Below are 18,724 nucleotides of genomic sequence, written 5' to 3' on the forward strand. Positions count from 1 at the left end.
AGGGAAGACGGGGCGGAGATATAGAAACACGGAGGGAGGGGTGGGACGGGGAGTGTACGTATGTGGGTGTGCGCGCGTGTGTGCGAGAGAGACGAAATTTCCGTGCGTGTGTGTACGTGCGTGCCTGTGACAGAAATCAAACGAAGGAGGGAGGGAGAATGAAAAAGAGGGGAGGAGATATTTATAAAAAAAACGAAAATAATTACACAATAAAATGATTGACAGGGGAAGGGGCGTTATATCCTCCATCACCTACCATCAAAAGCAACTCCCACTTATCAACTTGACAACAATAATGATCAACAAGCAGGTTCGATACAGCACTTCAAAACTTCAGATAATAATCAATACTAAATTTGGTCAGCTGAAATCCGATCTTCGAGCTTTGCCCGTTGGAGGTCGATAGTCCTTATGCCGCCAAGCTTGGGCTTTTCCACTGGCTGTATTCATGACACATAGATACTATTTCATGGGCGATAGTTTTTTTTTTCTCATGCAAACCGATGCCACTAGGCACTAGGTCAATATATTGATGTTGCCATTCATTACTTTGACCTACGCCGTCTTCTTGGTGGGTAAACGAGTAATTCAATGTTAAAGGTAGCCAAAACCTTCATACTAAGTTACTTTTGTTGTAAAGTTTAAGATATTTGAAGAAATCGGGCAAGGAATAAGGAAGTTGAAGCTTTTTGAAACGATTAGTCAATAGAGGGCGATATTCAATTTGATGACATCATTTGTGTCCATGCCCTTTGTACATCAAATTTCACAATTCTTTCGTTTTCTTCGTATTTATTTGTGCTCTTGATCCGACTTCATAACATGTGAAGTAAAATATCATTTTGCATTCTATACCTTGCTTTCAGGGAGGTAGATTATCTCAATCACAAGAAAGAAGGAAAAACATGAAATTTGATGTACAAAAGGCATGGAGAGTTGTCCACAAATGATGTCATCAAATTGAATATCGCCCTCTAGTGACTAGTCATTTCAAAAAGCTTTAACTTCCTTATTCCTTGCCCGATTTTGTTCAAATTTTCACAGATTTTATTCAAATATCTTAAACTTTACAATAAAAGTAACTTAGTATGAAGGTTTTGGTTCCCTTTAAGCTTAAAATCAGGGCCTTTTCGTGGGGGGGGGGGGGGGGGGGTGGTAGTCTAGATGGGGTCGGGGTGATATACAACCCCCACCCGATCTCGTTTTTTGAGGGATGGGAATGACCTGTACATTATACCCCGATACCTTTCAAGAAAACAGTTTTTAATCAATTAAACCAATCAGTTGTCGAACAAGTCTAACACGAGTGATATACATAGCGACATTGAAATAGTTCTACCAAGCTACAACTAATGTTGCAGCGTTGTATTTTCAATATAAATGGATACACGCATTGGTAGCAGGTGATGGAAATAATATTTAAAGATGCATGATACAAGACGCATGCATTTAATTTGTTTACAAAGCACGGTTTTATCTGAAGGTCAACGCTTATGAATACGACGAAAGTTATGTAGATTAATAGGCAGATTTCAGTGCTTATCTGCATAATCTGTGCTCTTGATCAACATTACACTTCATAGTACTGATGATATCTGGTATGCATTATTGATCATAGCCAATAAGTCCACAGGCGTACTTCTCGCGTAATTTTACATTATGGAAATTAACCAATGTGATTTACCTGAATAAAATGATGTATGCAATTCAATATCAGGGGTACTTGTCACATAGGTGAATGTTAGTAGACAGAAAAAGTGAAACAGTCATATGATCTTGTATATTTGTGAAATGTTGATTATGTATATAACCCACGTGTTATACATAGTTGTATTGCTACAAAAAAATGAAACTGAAAGTCAACGCGTCAATTTTGTGTGTTCTGTTTGTCTTCCTCTGTTGGTGTTTCGGTGATATCTATTTCGCAATGAGCTATGATTCGTGTATTCACTTCACATTGTATTGAGAGAAGAGAGAGGGAGGGAGAAAGAGAGGGAGAGAGAGCGGGAGAGTGGGAGTGTGATAGCGAGAGAAAGAGAGCGAGGGAGAGAGACTGAGAGACAGACAGACAGAGAGAGAGAGAAATAGACAGAGAAGCAGTGGGAGAGGGAGAGAGAGAGAGAGACGGAGACAGGGAGACAGACAGACATAGACAGAGAGACGAAGAGGGAAAGAGAGACAGAGAAGCAGTGGGAGAGGAAAAGAAAGAGAGACAGAGAGAGAGAGAGAGAGAGAGAAGCAGTGGGAGAGATAAAGAGAGAGAGAGAGAGAGAGACAGAGACAGAGAGACAGAGACAGAGTGACAAACAGAGAAGGAGTGTGAGAGGAACAGAGAGAGAGAGAGAGAGAGAGAGTGAGGAACTAAAAAATCAAATCACCCCTCATTTTTTTTAATTTTTTTTTTTTTTTTTTTGGGGGGGGGGGGGGGTTTTGAGGTATGCAGGAATAATATTCCTTTGCCGATTTTGCGATCTCGAGACCGTTTTTTTTTCTTTTTTCTTTTCTTCTAACCCTAACCTAAATCCTATTCCCTTCACCCCAACTGGGGGCGCTGCCCCCGCACTTCTATTTCGAAGTTTCTCGGTCTCACCCCTGGTTATGATGATGTAGGATCTTGATTCTCAAACAAGGGTTATTGATGTTAATCCTTGCTTGGAACTTGTACCCTTAGACAATGTATTTTGCTCACATTTCCCTCCGTCTCGACCCTGGTGTATTTAGTGCCAGGGGTGCCTGGCAATGCTTGGGCAATTACAGGAAAAGCGATATCAATCCTATAATTAGAACCAACGATGCTGTTTTATTACTGCCCCAATTTCGGTTGTCAGAATAAACACGATATAGGCTACGAGGCTTCATCATATAAAAGGACCAACCCTTTTGTAACAGTTTTTAAATTGTTTATTATTTGATTTGATTTGATTTGATTTGATTTATGTACCAACAGCAATACATGCATTCCATACGGTGATTTTACATATAAAAGAAGAGAAACTATTGGTTGGTAAAAGGGGCCAGAAAATAGCCCATTTGCTAGTTGAGCCTAACCCCTTAAACAGCTAAACAAAGTGTTTTGGTACAAATCAGTTTAGAAAACGTATCAAAACAAAAAAATAATGAATTCCCTATTACAATTGATACTTTAAAAACAAGAATACTCAACAATGTCTTAAAATATACAGACTCATAATGATAGGTTGACGAAAGACATGCCTTATTATGGCCCAGCATTAAACGGTTTCCATATTCCTCCCTTGCGTATAACAAAGACGAGAATAAAACAACAACAATGACATATATAAATATATAATGGTTTTAAACATTATACATGTATTAACAAAGTTTATAGGGAAACTGAACCGGCCTTTGCTAACTATGTCTTTATATGGTTAATGGTATTTCAAATTGATCCTAAAATATGAACACAGTAAAGTTTTCTCTCTCTCTCTCTCTCTCTCTCTTTCTTGGACTGTTATCAATTCTCCTTCAGAACTAACATTCCACTGTTAATAATAATAATAATAGCTCGTTCTTATATAGCGCTTTCCACATTTGGTGATTTGGCAGTCCCGCCCCCCCCCCCCACTCCGAGAACGGACGGACCCCATGCGTGTTGCCAAAATGTCCTTTTCGTAACAAAAGAAAAAGGTACACCGGACTTTTGCTGAAAGGGGGGGGGGGTGCTGAAAAAGGCTCGTATACAAAAGTAAAAAGGTCGAGCCGTATTCACTTTACACACCGGACTTTTGCTGAAAAGGGGGGGGGGGTCGGTTGGAACACGCATATGCGTACCCTAAATAACACTGAGTGGGGGGGGGGGGGGGGCCGGGGGCGCAGTTTACATTGTGATTCAGAACCCTATTGCTATGGATGGAAAGAAAAGGGGAGAACAGCCCTAATGGTGTCCTTTTTTCGTAGCATGCAAGACAGCACTGATTTAAAGCCAATATTTTGTTTAAAGGAAAATAAGCTTTAACATTCTTAAAATTGGGGAATGGTTAGGAGATTAACATTGCTTTTTTAAAACATCTTTTCGACAAAATTCCTACTTATGTAAAACTCCTACCTAAACCTTGCGTTTAATTACAACCTAGTAATATTAGGTTTGCTGCCAATGTGAGGAACAATTCATGTGCAATTTAGCCCTAAAAATGGGATATTTTGGAAACAATGGCGGATGCGTAAGGTTTGAACCCTCTTAAAAATGAGAGGGAGAACAGGAAGAACAAAAACAGAAACCTGGGGTATTTGGCATATTGCCCTTCGCTTATAACAAACTTTCGCCCCCCCTTCCCGTCAGACAAACCTGAATCCGATTTTCGTCATGGGGCGGACTGCCCACACTGGCGTACTGGTGGGAGGGCTGGGGGGGGGGGGCGCCGGCCCCCCAAATGAAATTGAACGATGACTTATTTTCACAAGTGATGTATAAATGTTTGTGATATCACATGATTTTCAACAAAATGCTAGTTTCTCCATTAATTCTTGCAAACTGACCCATTCCCAAATAGCCAGGAAGAGCATATTTTTGTATACCGTGTGAGTCAAACAAAAGTTTACACCTAGAAAATTGCTAATTATTTTAAAAATCATCTATAAACAGTAAATTATTATACATCTTATGAAAGAGTGGTTTATCCCAAGTGAGAGAATGAATTAATTGTATCAAATAAAATGCATTGCATATGCTTTTTGCAAAGAGCAAAGTCACCCTCCCCCCCCCACACACACACGCGCGCGCGCACAAAATGTTCGTCGATATTTGATATTCGATATTTGATATGTGTGGCATGATTAATTTTGTTAGGGGGTGTTATTTGGATCTGCAAAGAACGAATTAATACCCAAATCCCAATTGTTTTATTCAAACATCACATAAGCAACTTTGGCGCAATTCAATTTTTGCACTCTTGCAAACAATGCCTCCTGTTCATCCAAGCGTGAACACATACCACTCGAAAATGGTACCAAATGATTTGGGATAAAACACTCTTTCATAAGATGTATAATAATTTACTGTTGATAGATGATTTTTTAAAATAATTAGCAATTTTCTAGGTGTAAACTTTTTTTGACTCACACTTGTAGTCACTAAGGGCCTTATAGTGGCCACTAACAGTAACAATAGTAAAAAATAATCCTTTCCAGAAGCTACTGTGCAAAGCACTGCCGGGAAATAACATGCTACCCACCACTCGGGCTGAGCATGCACAGATTTTCGAACGAGCGTTCCATACTTAAATCATGTAACAGTGGGGGAAATTGAATTCAGACAAGATTAAGAGTAGAAAACGGTACATCGAATTGTCTTCTAGCTTTCTCTAATAATTTAATGAAACGGCAAAGCTTCCGCGCTTCGCGCGGGAAGGAGGGGGAGGGGGGGGGGGGAAATTGAATTCAGACTAGGATTAAGAGTCGAGAACGGTACAACGAATGATTTAATGAAACGCGAAAGCGATTTCAGACAAGGATTAAGAGTAATAATTAAATGAATAGACAAAGCTTCTGCGCTTCGCGTGGGAGGGGGGGGGGGGGAGGGAAACTGAATTCAGACAAAGACACGATAAAACGAATCGTCTTTTTCTCTATAAATTTAATGAAAGGTGAAAGCTTCCGTGCTTCGCGCAGGATGGGCGAAAATGAATTTAGAAAAGGGTTAAGAGTAATACTTTATTGAAACGTCAAAGTTTCCGTATTTCGCGCGGGAGGGGGAGGGGAACTAAATTCAGACAAGGATTAAGAGTCGAGACGGGTACAATGGATCGTCTTCTTTCTCTAACAATTTAATAAGGTGCCAAGACTTCCGCGCTTTGCGCGGGAGGGGGAAAACTGAATTCAGACAAGAACACGATACAACGGATCGTTTTCTTTCTAATTTAATGAAACGTGAAAGCTTCAGCGCTTCGCGCGGGATGGGCGAAAATAAATTTAGACAAGGATTAAGAGTAATAATTTATTAAAACGTCAAAGCTTCTGCGCTTCGCGCGGGAGGGGGGGGGGGGGACTGAATTCAGACAAGGATTAAGAGTCGGGACTGGTACAATGAATCTTCTTCTTTCTCTAATTATTAAATGAAACGTCATAGCTTCCTCGCTTTGCGCGGGAGGGGCGAAACAAGAATTAAGAGTCGAGAACGGTACAACGGATCGTCTTCTTTCTCTTATAGTTTAATGAAGTGTCAAAGCGGGGGGGGGGGGGGGGGGGGGGAACTGAAAAAATAAATTAGTTCCTGGCCCCGGGTTTATAGGGTTTGAATTGTAGGCCTTTGGATATTGGCATTTTTATATTTGTTGGTAATCGGTGGCTCGTTTTGTCGGTAATCGGTGGCCTCTACACCCTCCCTCCCTCACCCACTGAAAAAGATCTAGCCGCGCCCCCGATAACGACACACTTTATATACTCGAGATAATTTTTGCAAGTACTACGGTGAAGTACCGGACCACCGGGGGGGGGGGGCAGTTGACCCCAGATATTTTGAAAACGTACAGTTTTTTTCCTGAAAATGTAGTATAGGCCTATACCAAATCCTTCAATTCTACTTTTGAAAATGCAAAAGTACCCTCATGACCAGTTCGGTCGCTCGAACTCCCTTCACTCCTTTTGCTTTTGAGATTCTTCGAAATCTTTTAACGCATCTTTCCCCCTCCCCCACCAGAAAAATATTCCGCATACGGCCCTGAAAAATTAAAACAAATGAAAATAGGAAAATATAAGTGATATAACAAATTTGAAACTCTTCGCTGGCGCGAACTGCTTGCTAGCCTATTTTGTATTAAATGTTTTCACTTGCTTGTCCCCCTGAAAAAAGAAAAGGATTAGTATTGCCTAGAATACAATTGTGCCTGCCCTGACGGTCCCCGACCTGCATCCATGGCAACAATAACACACAATATATGTACCAAATGTTACTAAAAGAGACTAATTCATTTTTCTCGCTCGCTACACTCGCTCGCGAATAAAATGAATAGACATTGCTTTGGAAACAATTGTGCCCACCCTTGACCTGGAACAATATCATTAAAAATGGAAGAGTTTTTTCGCCCTCTCGCCAAAAAGGAATTGAATCGCGTTAAACGCGATTGCGTCCATCCTGACCTGCACCAATAAAAACAAGTTTATTTATTAATTTCTATTAAAAGAGAATTTTTTTTTTTTGCTTGCTCGCTATGCTCACTCGCCAAAATGGAATTGACACTGCTAACGTGTCCGCCCCAACCTGCAACAACCAGTTAATAATTATGTACCAAACGTTATTCAAAGAGGTTTTGGTGTGCTCGTGCTCGCCATAACGGAATTAACATCACCTTAGACATGATTGTGTAAGCCCTGCCCTGCAACAAAAAAATCTGAAATTTATGAACCAATTATCATTACAAAAATTTTGCTCGCTCGATCGCCAAAATAGAAATAACACCGCTTTTAATAATCACGTCCCTGACATGGAACAATGAACCCAAGTTTATATACCATATTTTCCCTATAAAAGAGAAGTGATTTTTTTGCTCGCTCGCTACGCTCGCTCGCCAAAATAGAAATAACACCGCTTTTAATAATCACGTCCCTGACATGGAACAATGAACCCAAATTTATATACCATATTTTCCCTATAAAAGAGAAGTGATTTTTTTTGCTCGCTCGCTACGCTCGATCGCCAAAATAGAAATAACACCGCTTTTAATAATCACGTCCCTGACATGGAACAATGAACCCAAGTTTATATACCATATTTTCCCTATAAAAGAGAAGTAAATTTTTTTGCTCGCTCGCTACGCTCGCTCGCCAAAATAGAAATAACACCGCTTTTAATAATCACGTCCCTGACATGGAACAATGAACCCAAGTTTATATACCATATTTTCCCTATAAAAGAGAAGTGATTTTTTTTTGCTCGCTCGCTACGCTCGATCGCCAAAATAGAAATAACACCGCTTTTAATAATCACGTCCCTGACATGGAACAATGAACCCAAGTTTATATACCATATTTTCCCTATAAAAGAGAAGTAAATTTTTTTGCTCGCTCGCTACGCTCGCTCGCCAAAATAGAAATAACACCGCTTTTAATAATCACGTCCCTGACATGGAACAATGAACCCAAGTTTATATACCATATTTTCCCTATAAAAGAGAAGTGATTTTTTTTTGCTCGCTCGCTACGCTCGATCGCCAAAATAGAAATAACACCGCTTTTAATAATCACGTCCCTGACATGGAACAATGAACCCAAGTTTATATACCATATTTTCCCTATAAAAGAGAAGTAAATTTTTTTGCTCGCTCGCTACGCTCGCTCGCCAAAATAGAAATAACACTGCTTTTAATAATCACGTCCCTGACATGGAACAATAAACCCAAGTTTTATGTACCATATTTTCAAGCTCGTGGAATTATGTGCCCACCACTAACCTGCTACACTATCATTAAAAAGAGAAATGTAGGGGGTTGCCTGCCCGCCAAAATGGGATCGACATTGCCTTTAACACGATTGTGCCCGCCCCCTACTTGCAACAATGAAACAAATTTTATATAGCAATTCATTGAGAGAAAGATGTATTTTCGCTTGCTAGCTAAAATGGGTATAAAATCACCCTAAACACAATATTGTTCCCGCGCCCTGCATGGGACAATTGAACCAAGTTTAGGTGGCAATTATTAAAAAAGAAGTGATTTTTTTCTTGCTCGCTACACTTGTTTGCAAAAAAATGAAATTAACGTCGCTAACAAGTGAATGTTCCCACCCCCAACTTGCAACAATACCAGTTTATATACCAAACGTTACTTAAAGATTTTTTTTTGCCCGCTCGCTCGCCAGAAGTGAAAATTAGCATCGCCTTTTTTGTTTGTTTCGGTCGCTTGCCCCCCCTGACGGAGTACCCCAGGTACGCCACTGCTGGTATGTATGAATTAATCGGTTTTATTTTTTGAAAACATTTCCCTTTATGATTGTATCGCTTCTAAAGGTGTGATGGTGAAACAGGATACGTGATTTCTTTTTCTGATTATCTACTTTATGACTTCCTAATTCATTAGCAAAATTATGGCTATGGTACTATCCTAACTGATTTTAAAAATGTACAGTATTCTGCATCTAGGATGTGAAAATCTACTCATTCAGGGACATGCAACAATGTGTTCGTCTTTTACGTCAAAGACTTGAGAAGAAATACATTTCACGTATATTATACCTATAGGCAACAATTCTGTTTGTCTTTTTACGTCCAAGACGTAAATATTCATTACATTTTTGGGGATATTTTTTTGGGGGTATTTTTCTGTACTCGATGGCCCTGAAGGGTCACGCAGACGTAAATAATTGACGTAAGTTTTTACCAGTAAGCTGAACACCGGTACAGGCGTGCGTACTGTTGATCCATTATCATACTACAGAAGAAAGAACAAAAATCCAAACAATTTTTTAAATAAATATTTATGTCTTGGACGTAAAAAGACAAACAAATTGGCGCATCGGTATACGGGAAGACGTAACTCTTCTGCAGAATACTTCATCTTTACGAATGTCAACATTGTGTTTGCGCACGGCTCGTTCTGTGACGTATCGCATGGAGTCGACCACTATTGAGTACGTACGTAATTTGCTGTAAACCGTAAGAATTATCATTGCAGATCAACTCCGCGACATTTGCTCCGCCGACAATTGCTCCGCCGACATTTGCTCCGCCGACATTTGCTCCGCCGACAATTACTCCGCCGAAAATTGCTCCGCCGACATTTGCTCCGCCGACAATTGCTCCGCCGACAATTGCTCCGCAAAACGCGACAATTGCTCCGGTGACAAATGCTCCTCGAACGACAGTTGCTCCGCCGACATTTGCTCCGCCGACAATTGCTCCGCAAAACGCGATAATTGCTCCGGTGACATTTGCTCCGTCCAAAAATTGCTCCGCCAACAGTTGCTCCGCCTGAAGCGACACTTGCTCCGGTGACAATGTTGATGATAATAATAATATCTAGATTTGTAATACTTGTTTTGAACAAGTATAGGTGGGCTGGTCCAACTAAAATTTGAGACAAAATGAAGGGCACATTTGAGATAGCTATTATTGTCTCAGCTACAACATACTCAAAGTTCAGCGTAAGCGAAGCTAAAACGACGGAGATATTGCTCGCGAAAGACGGGAATGCAGAATCCAGTTTTGAGAAAAAGTCATGTCCCATAGAGAATACACGGAAAAAGAGAACAATTGACATGCCTCCTATAATCGCAAAAATACGTCATGATTCCTTTGTCGAAATGAAAAATCATGTCAATTGCATTTGTAGTGAATTATCTCAGCTTGAACATATCGAAAGTTGGAAGAAAATCAATCAATATTTACAGAGATACAATCAATTTTCCAAAAATATGCTGATGTCATAATATGCAAATTGGAATATTGAGTTCGGAGGCCATTATGATGACGTCATGAGTTAATTGAGGGTCAAATGAGACAAGAAATCATATTTCCAATTCATACTCTACAAAATATGAAACAAAATTTGGGGTCACCTTACATCCTAATGAGCTACAATGGATTTTGTATAGGCATGTTTTTGCCCATATATGCTATGTATTACAAGAGCTCGCACGCACGGACGTGTATCTTAAACGGACGCTCACTCCGTTATTAATGGTCAGAAATAAGTTAACAAGGTATCAAAATGCTTGGGAAAATGTGCCAAATATGATGACAAAGACAAATTGGCGATTCTTTGTTGCAAAATGCCAGAACGCGCGAAAACACGCGCGCATGCGCGTGTGCGAGATTTTTTATAAAATGCTTAAAATGGCCTATTACGTATGTAAAATTATTTTGAGACTGTTTTGAGCATTTTAATATTTTGCGCGCGCACTGACGCGCGGACGTACGCGCACGCGCGCGTTTTTTGACCTGAAATTGACCGGACGAATATTGACCTTAATCATGATAAATATGAATCAAAAATGGCTTTTGGTTATGAAGATATGATCATGAGTTGATTTTCAGAAAAATTTACAAAATGGCGCCTAGATGACGTCATCAGTGAAGGTCATAGTTGAAAACGTTATTGTGTTTTGTACATATGCCTATACATATATGTGTGCCAAATTTGAGCCATTTTCAAGTAATCGTGCTTACAAAAAAGTGGTTTGAAATAATTAAAATAAATAATAAAGGCAATTCTAACGAAATTATAAGGTGTTCTGTACGCTTTACAGCCCACCTGATAATAAAGGCAATTTTAACAAAATTATAAGGTGGTCTGTACGATATACAGCCCACCTGATAAATAAATAAAGGTAATTCTAACGAAATTATAAGGTGGTCTGTATTAGATACAGCCCACCTGATAAAATAAATAAAGGCAATTCTAACGAAATTATAAAGTGGTCTGTACGATATACAGCCCACCTGATAAATAAATAAAGGTAATTCTAACGAAATTATAAGGTGGTCTGTACGATATACAGCCCACCGGATAATAAATAAATAGATAAACAAAGGCAATTCTAATGAAATTATAAGGTGGTCTGTACGATATACAGCCCACCTGATAATTACAAAAATAACATTAGTAACACCACCAACCATAATAATCATTGTTGTCATTATTATTGTGATACTGCTTCTAATACAACTCCTACTACATGTACTAGGAAGGAGGGGAAGAGGAAGAATCTTATTGTTTATTTTTTGTATTATCGAGGCATACAAATGCACAGGGAGGTAAAAGAGGGAAAAGTAAGGCGACGAAGAGGGAGAGAGAACGAGAGGGGATAGCCTATGGCCCGGGTTCAAATTCAGTTCTCTTTAATTTATTTGACCCAGTACTGATAATACTGAACTGCAGTTCAGGCGCGAGGCCTGCTTTGAACACTCCAATTTTTTCAAAGTAAACGTTCCGGCCTCTCCTCATAATTTTATCTACCATGTGATTGCCAAGTGTACGCCACACCGAATAGCACTAGCTCACATTTTCTTATTGTTGTCAAGAACTTATTGGCATGCAGCCAGTAGATTTTCATCATGTGTTTGATCTTGTATTGAAAAAAAAGATCAAACACATCATCATAATCTACAGAGTGCAACCAAAAATTTCTTAACAACAATTGAAATTTCTTTCAGGAAGCCTAACACTAAAAAGGTGTTTTTGATTCAAAGAGCATCGTAGAGACGATGAACAAATAAGAATAATGATACAGTTACTTCTATTTTCCCCGCCAAATAATCCGAACAAAAGAATCAACCGAGGGTAATCAACTGTTAAACGAATTTATCATGAGTCCTTGAAAAATTAATTAATACTGCTTGTCAAATATTATTGAAGAACAGCAAAGGCGAACGCGAAAGTCGCTACAATTCAGAAATCATTGCTTGCATTGCTTTTCTCTCAAAATTACCGTGATATATCAAGCTACATAGAACTATGATCGACACAAAAGATATTGTCTTGAAAACAGTCAGAAACATTAGAACTTGAATGAATAAAACATAATGCAAATGAATGAGACTAGAATGAATAGGACACAAGTTAATTTCTACCATTTAAATCATCCAGTACCAAAATACCTGAGCAAAATTCGAACCAGATGCATTTAATGGTAAACTTAAAGACAATGATTCATGACAATTGTCAATTGTCATGAGTTTATCGTCTAGACGTATTGCAAAAGATAATCAGAATAATAATGATCAGAATGATACCTCTACTATAAGGCCTTATTCTACATGTACTATACTACACTACTGCCATTGTAGTTTATGCTGATAATACAGATGATAATAATGATATGATAACAATTATAATAAAATAACAATAATAACGATTATAATAATTACAATAATAACTTATCTTAACGATAATAATCATGATAAGGATAATAATCACAATAACAAATGTGGAGCCCCACAGAATACCCCCCCCCCTATTTTTTGTATATCTTTGACTATGTATGTATGACACAAGTATATTTCTAGCCCCCATATAGTCCCTCCTCTTAGTTAATTAGGTACCCCCTCCTGCGAGAGTGGCCTCACCCACAACTAACCTAAACACACCAGCTGGGATACCAGGAGTGGCTTCTCACTTTGTTTTGCCATGCATCCTAGTCAACACCTTTCTTATTTTGTCTTCCTTTAATAGGTAAGAAAGAATCTTATATTATTCAATTGTGTTATATTCTTGTTGTTCATAATATGTGTATTTCTAAACTATTAGCTTCACTATTCACATATCTTGTATTACTGTGTAAAAAGAGATATTAATGATCTTTGCCAATGACTTGTTGGATTATATGACATGTGGACTATGAGAGGAAATATAAGAGATGCCATGTGGGGAGAGATAATGTCATTGATGAACATAGTAATCACTTGTAGAAATGATAGGAAAGTATTATCGAGTGTGTGAGATTGATGATTATGTTGTTTGATTTAGACAACATTTTAAGTAAGTTTTGAGAAGAGAAAATACTTCTTTAATGTCAGTATATTTGTCTTTTGCTCGATATTCATGTGTATATAAAATTATATATATATTCTTAGCCAATTAGGACATGTGCCCTTTACTATGCATTATGCCGAAGCACATTGTTATATATTATAGTTTGGTTAGATACAGTTTAATAGCGACATGGGTTGTTCGAGTCCAGATTAACTTTAACTTTCAGTATTATGGTATGAGTGAGTGTGGACTCACCATGTGTACAATACTAGTGTGTTATTAGGATATGGCAATAATACTCCTACTACATGTACTAGGAAGGAGGGGAGCAGTCGGCGGAGCAATTGTCGGCGGAGCAACTGTCGGCGGAGCAACTGTCGCGGAGCAACTGTCGCGGAGCAATTGTCGCGTTTTGCGGAGTAAATGTCGGCGGAGCAATCGTCGGCGGAGCATGTGTCATGGAACCGGGGGGGGGGGGGGGGGGGGGGTTAGAGGTCACTTTTCACTTAGGTCACTTTTTGTTTTTGTTGTTGTCCAAAAAGAATCGCAACGACTCAGCCGACCGCTGAATAAGCGGGGGGGGGGGGGGGGGGGGGGGGGATGGGGTAAGAGGACACCTTTTTTTTTTTTTCGGTCTCGAAATTTGAAAATTTGACATTTTGCTCCGTTGGGGGGGGGGGGGTAAGGTCAGCTTTTTTAGGTCAGCCATGGGAATTTAAAAAAAAAAAAAAAAAAAAAAAAAAAATAATAATAATAAAATAATCCAAAGGGGGGGGGGGGGGGGGGTTTAAGGGGGGTTTAGGGGGTTTACACACAAAAAAAAAAAACCTGTGTACGCGCCTGGCTTGAATGTTTCATTGCAATTGTGTGGGTCTGGAAACCGATGAAACGATTTCCCCTTGGTTTTCGAGGAACAATTATTACAACCAAACATTTGGCAGTACACCATGATTGACATGTATTGATTGCATATACCGCGTGCGCCGCGCTACATTAGTTTTTCGTGCGATACGTCATATACCCGTGCGGTACCCAAGAGGACTTACGGAAATTTCGACAAAATGGCAGTTTCCTTGGGCAGGTGATGACGTCGTAAAACAAAATCAAATGAAACGTTATTATTCTCTCTATGTCATGATAATGCTTTACAGTCGAGAGGTTAATTCTCTTTTAACCCTAATAAGGCCTTAGGGGTTGGGGGCGTTATGCCCCCCCCCCCCCTCCGCGATTTTTCTGATTGTTCCTGAACGCATCCGGATGGCGCCCCGCCGGTCGCTGACTTTTTTCTTTCGAGTCTTGCGCATCTTTTAAAACAATTTTGTTTGGAAAATCGGGGGTACAGTTACAAAGTCACGTGACTTTTCGTCTTTGCATTTCGTGATTTGTGTACAAAACATATGGAAATGTCATTTTTCCTAAAAGAGATAAAACATTGGTTATTGGGTCTTGTTTAAAGTTTAGGTGTTTGTTCTGGGAGTCAAAATAGTTGAATTGTAGTTAGAAAAAACAAAACAAACAACAACAACAATAAAATACAAAAGTTGAAAAAACAATGAAATACATAAGAAATTATCAAAACAATAGATAAAATAAGGAATAACCTAGCTCTTTCGTGTCGTATTATTGTTTCAAATGGTCTAACGTATACATGTAGTGGAAAAGAATGCTTAGATATAAATAATATATGATTTATGGGTAAAAAGGTGAATATTATGACCGTATTTGCATAAATTACCATAAATATGCAAATGAGTGAATTTTTCAAAAAAATAAATTTACCATAGTATTCTATACACTTCACCTGACATGCATGCAAATTTTCGCTGCAATCAGCCGTTTTAAGGGGGCATGATGCCCCCCCCCCCCCGGGGCACTATCAAGACCTCAAATAACCCGGCCTTTTTAGGGTTAATACGTGAGAACTTTGTTGAATTTGTATGTTTAATCACATTTCCATTCATATATAATTGCTCTAGTAGCACACGTCTTTGAAATGTTAAACAACATAACATTGGATTTTTCCTAGTTAAATTGCAGTCTGCGTTAATCCACTCATTAAGTTTTGGAAGTCCTTTGTTCATATGTTTGGTCAGCCATTCAACGTCATTATGCTTATAAAATATATTGGTGTCGATCATCTGCGAATAGTATAAAATTCAAAAGGGGAGTGGCTGACTGATTGTAAATCATTTATATACATTAAACAGAGTATGGGGCCTACATGAATAGTAGACAGTGAATTGTTTGCGATCATTTGGATAAGGGTAACACCACGAATTCCATAATAAAGATTTTTGGAAAGGAGAATATCATGGTTTATTGAATCGAAAGCTCTCTTAAAATCTAAAAATATATCCAGCATTGATTTCTCTGTTTTCAACTGCTTTGAAACTTGCAATAAAACTATTCCAAAGAGCATGATCAATTGAATACCTGTTCCTAAATCCAAACTGTGTATTACGAAGTATACTTTGTTTATCAAAAAAATTGTGTAGTCTGGAATAGATGCATTTTTTTCCATAGATTTTAAAGGAGAGTGGAAGTAATGAAATGGGTCTGTAATTTAAGAATATATCATTTGGTTCCTATTTATGTATAGGAATGATTTTGGCAATTTTCAGGCCTACAGGTTCACCCTGCTCAATATGTGAATTGAAATTATTGCACAACGGTCTAGATATGACATGAAAAACTTTTTTTTTGTTTTAAATACATAAAAATCGATATAGTCAAAACCAGGAGCTTGACCATTTTTGAAAGACAGCGAGCATTCTTGATTATTTCTTTTTCAGTGAAGCGTAAGAAATATGCAGTATGAGAAAAATTTGCTATTCAAATAAGAGGTACAATCAACATTAGCGACCAATTTGTGACCAACGTATTTAAAATAATCATCAAACCTCTCAGCCGTTTCTATAGAATCACTTATAATTGAGTTGTTACAGTCATACACAGAGGCATGTTCTGATATTTCCTTCTCTGGGTACTTTTGGACTTCGAGAAAATCTCAAATGCCGTTAATAGGGTAACACCCAAAGACAAATCTTTTAAGAATGAATATCATAATCGTGGAATCTCTTTGAATGGCTGTGAAATTGAAATTTTATGAAAATTGAAGACATGGACAAACATATTACGAAAGATTCCCAAAAGTGAGGAGACCATACAAAAATTTCGGCATCATAACATGTTTTGTGTTACCTTCGAAAAAATCTCAACTGCCATAGGTTAACAAGCAAAGACAAGTCTTTTAAGAACGAGTATACGAAATTATATATATATACCCCTACATTATGATTAATTAATTAGTAGGACTGATTCTAAATTATATTGTTTCTCTCTTTACATGGTCCAAGATACAGCTGAAAGATAAAGTTGAGTTCTGGTCAAGGTAGAATTGATAACATCTCATGTCTACCTGTATATAATACTTCCCCTCCAAGAGATCTTGTCAAGTGTATGATAATAAAGCACTTGATCAATCAGGTAGGTGGTCAATGTTAAAAAATGTTAAAAAATGATTTTAAAAATAATTAGCAATTTTCTAGGTTTTAACTTTTTTTTTTACTCACACGGTATACAGGTAGACATGAGATGTTATCAATTCGACCTCGTCCGACTTTTTCGCATGACCAGAACTCAACTTTATTCTCGCGTAATCGCCAAAATCGCTGATTCTTCCAGCATGTTTGATGATAAGTTTGCATTTTGCGCTGACGCCGAAAATGTTCCCTACCCTGATATTTGTTATGTATTTACTTTTCCAATTGACACTTATTTATTTTCAAAACATCGATCTACAGGAACAAAATTGGAAAAGCAAATAATATTCAATTTAGTATTAGTTCTTCTTTCGAACCAAACAAAACCAGCAACAACAAACTAAAAACAAATGAGGACAAAAAAAAATTGAACGTTGTAAATTGCATCGCATATTTCCATTTTATCACTTTTATGTAAATTCACGGACGCATGAAATCATGTGTCCTCCTGATGGGGAGGATGTCAAAGCCTTAAGCAAGATCGCAAAAAGTTTCGAAAAATCAACCCAAGGCAATTTCAAAATCGTTGTTCATTACGTATTGAAAGGCGAAAACATTACATTACGATATCCGAACATAATTATTGAATGGGGTTTCGAAATTACCCTCGAGTTGACTTCTCGAAAGTCTCGAAAGTCTTTGCAACCGTAACAACAATAATAAAGTGGTCATTAAAGATCAGTAGGCCTCCTTTAATATCAAACACTTGGCAAAAGTGATAGGCCATTATCCACTGAGCCAAAGAAGTATTTAAAGCCACCGCTTAAGATTGATACGTGATATTATTTTCAGAACGTCGCCATTGTGTTTGCGCACGGCCCGTTCTGTGACGTATCGCATGGAGTTGCTTGAAACACGATTGCAAAGACCTCAACAAATTAGAAAGTCTTTAAAAAAATTCAAGTCAAAGGCAATTATATGAATTTTATGAAAGTCTTTATATACCGTGTTGTACATCTTTGTTGTATTTTGTTAAACCAATTAAAACACAGGTATGCTATCCTCATCAAAGTAGAATGAAACCCAGCAAGCTGATAATTTTTACTCAAAACTGTCAGCCCGTATAAATATCTTGAAATAACTCCTAGTTGATTACAAAGCAAAGGAAACAATCCCTCAAAACTTTTAAGTTTCCTTGCTAGACATTAGTAGTAGTTACCACAGTGACATCGTGGACGGCCATAGGGTTTGTTTACGAATTTTCTCGTGTACAAAAGTTTTGACATGATGTATTCATGGCTAGTAAAGATGGTGATTGATCATAAAGCTGAGATGTACTAGCAAATTCTGAATGATCCGTCAGCGGCGTTGTGGATACAACGATACGACGTTGCGCAGTTAATGATAGAGTGGTAGACCTCAACAAGAGAGTGGGTGTTCTAGAAAATTTGGTGATTGATCATAAAGATGAATAATCCGTCAACGGCGTTGAGTATATAACAATGCGGCGTTACGGTTATTGCGGCGTTTCGGCATTAAACTACGGATTTACGGCGTTAAACTACGTCGTTGCGACAAAATGATAAACTATATAATTATAAAGATTCAATTTCCTTTGTATCAGTTCTGAGTTAAAATCAACGAGACGACACGAATACTTTCGACATGTCCAACTGTTACGCTTGTTCACCATGCGATAGGACCTATAGTCGCAAGTTCGACATGAAGAGGCATAAACAGAACGTACATCCTGATATGAAAGAGCATGTATACGAAACTGAAGATTCCAACGCTGGTGAAGAAGCTAGTGAAGATGATTTC

This window comes from Strongylocentrotus purpuratus, unplaced genomic scaffold (genome assembly GCF_000002235.5).
Source record: "Strongylocentrotus purpuratus isolate Spur 01 unplaced genomic scaffold, Spur_5.0 spur5_scaffold_7, whole genome shotgun sequence".
NCBI classification, from domain to species: domain Eukaryota; kingdom Metazoa; phylum Echinodermata; class Echinoidea; order Camarodonta; family Strongylocentrotidae; genus Strongylocentrotus; species Strongylocentrotus purpuratus.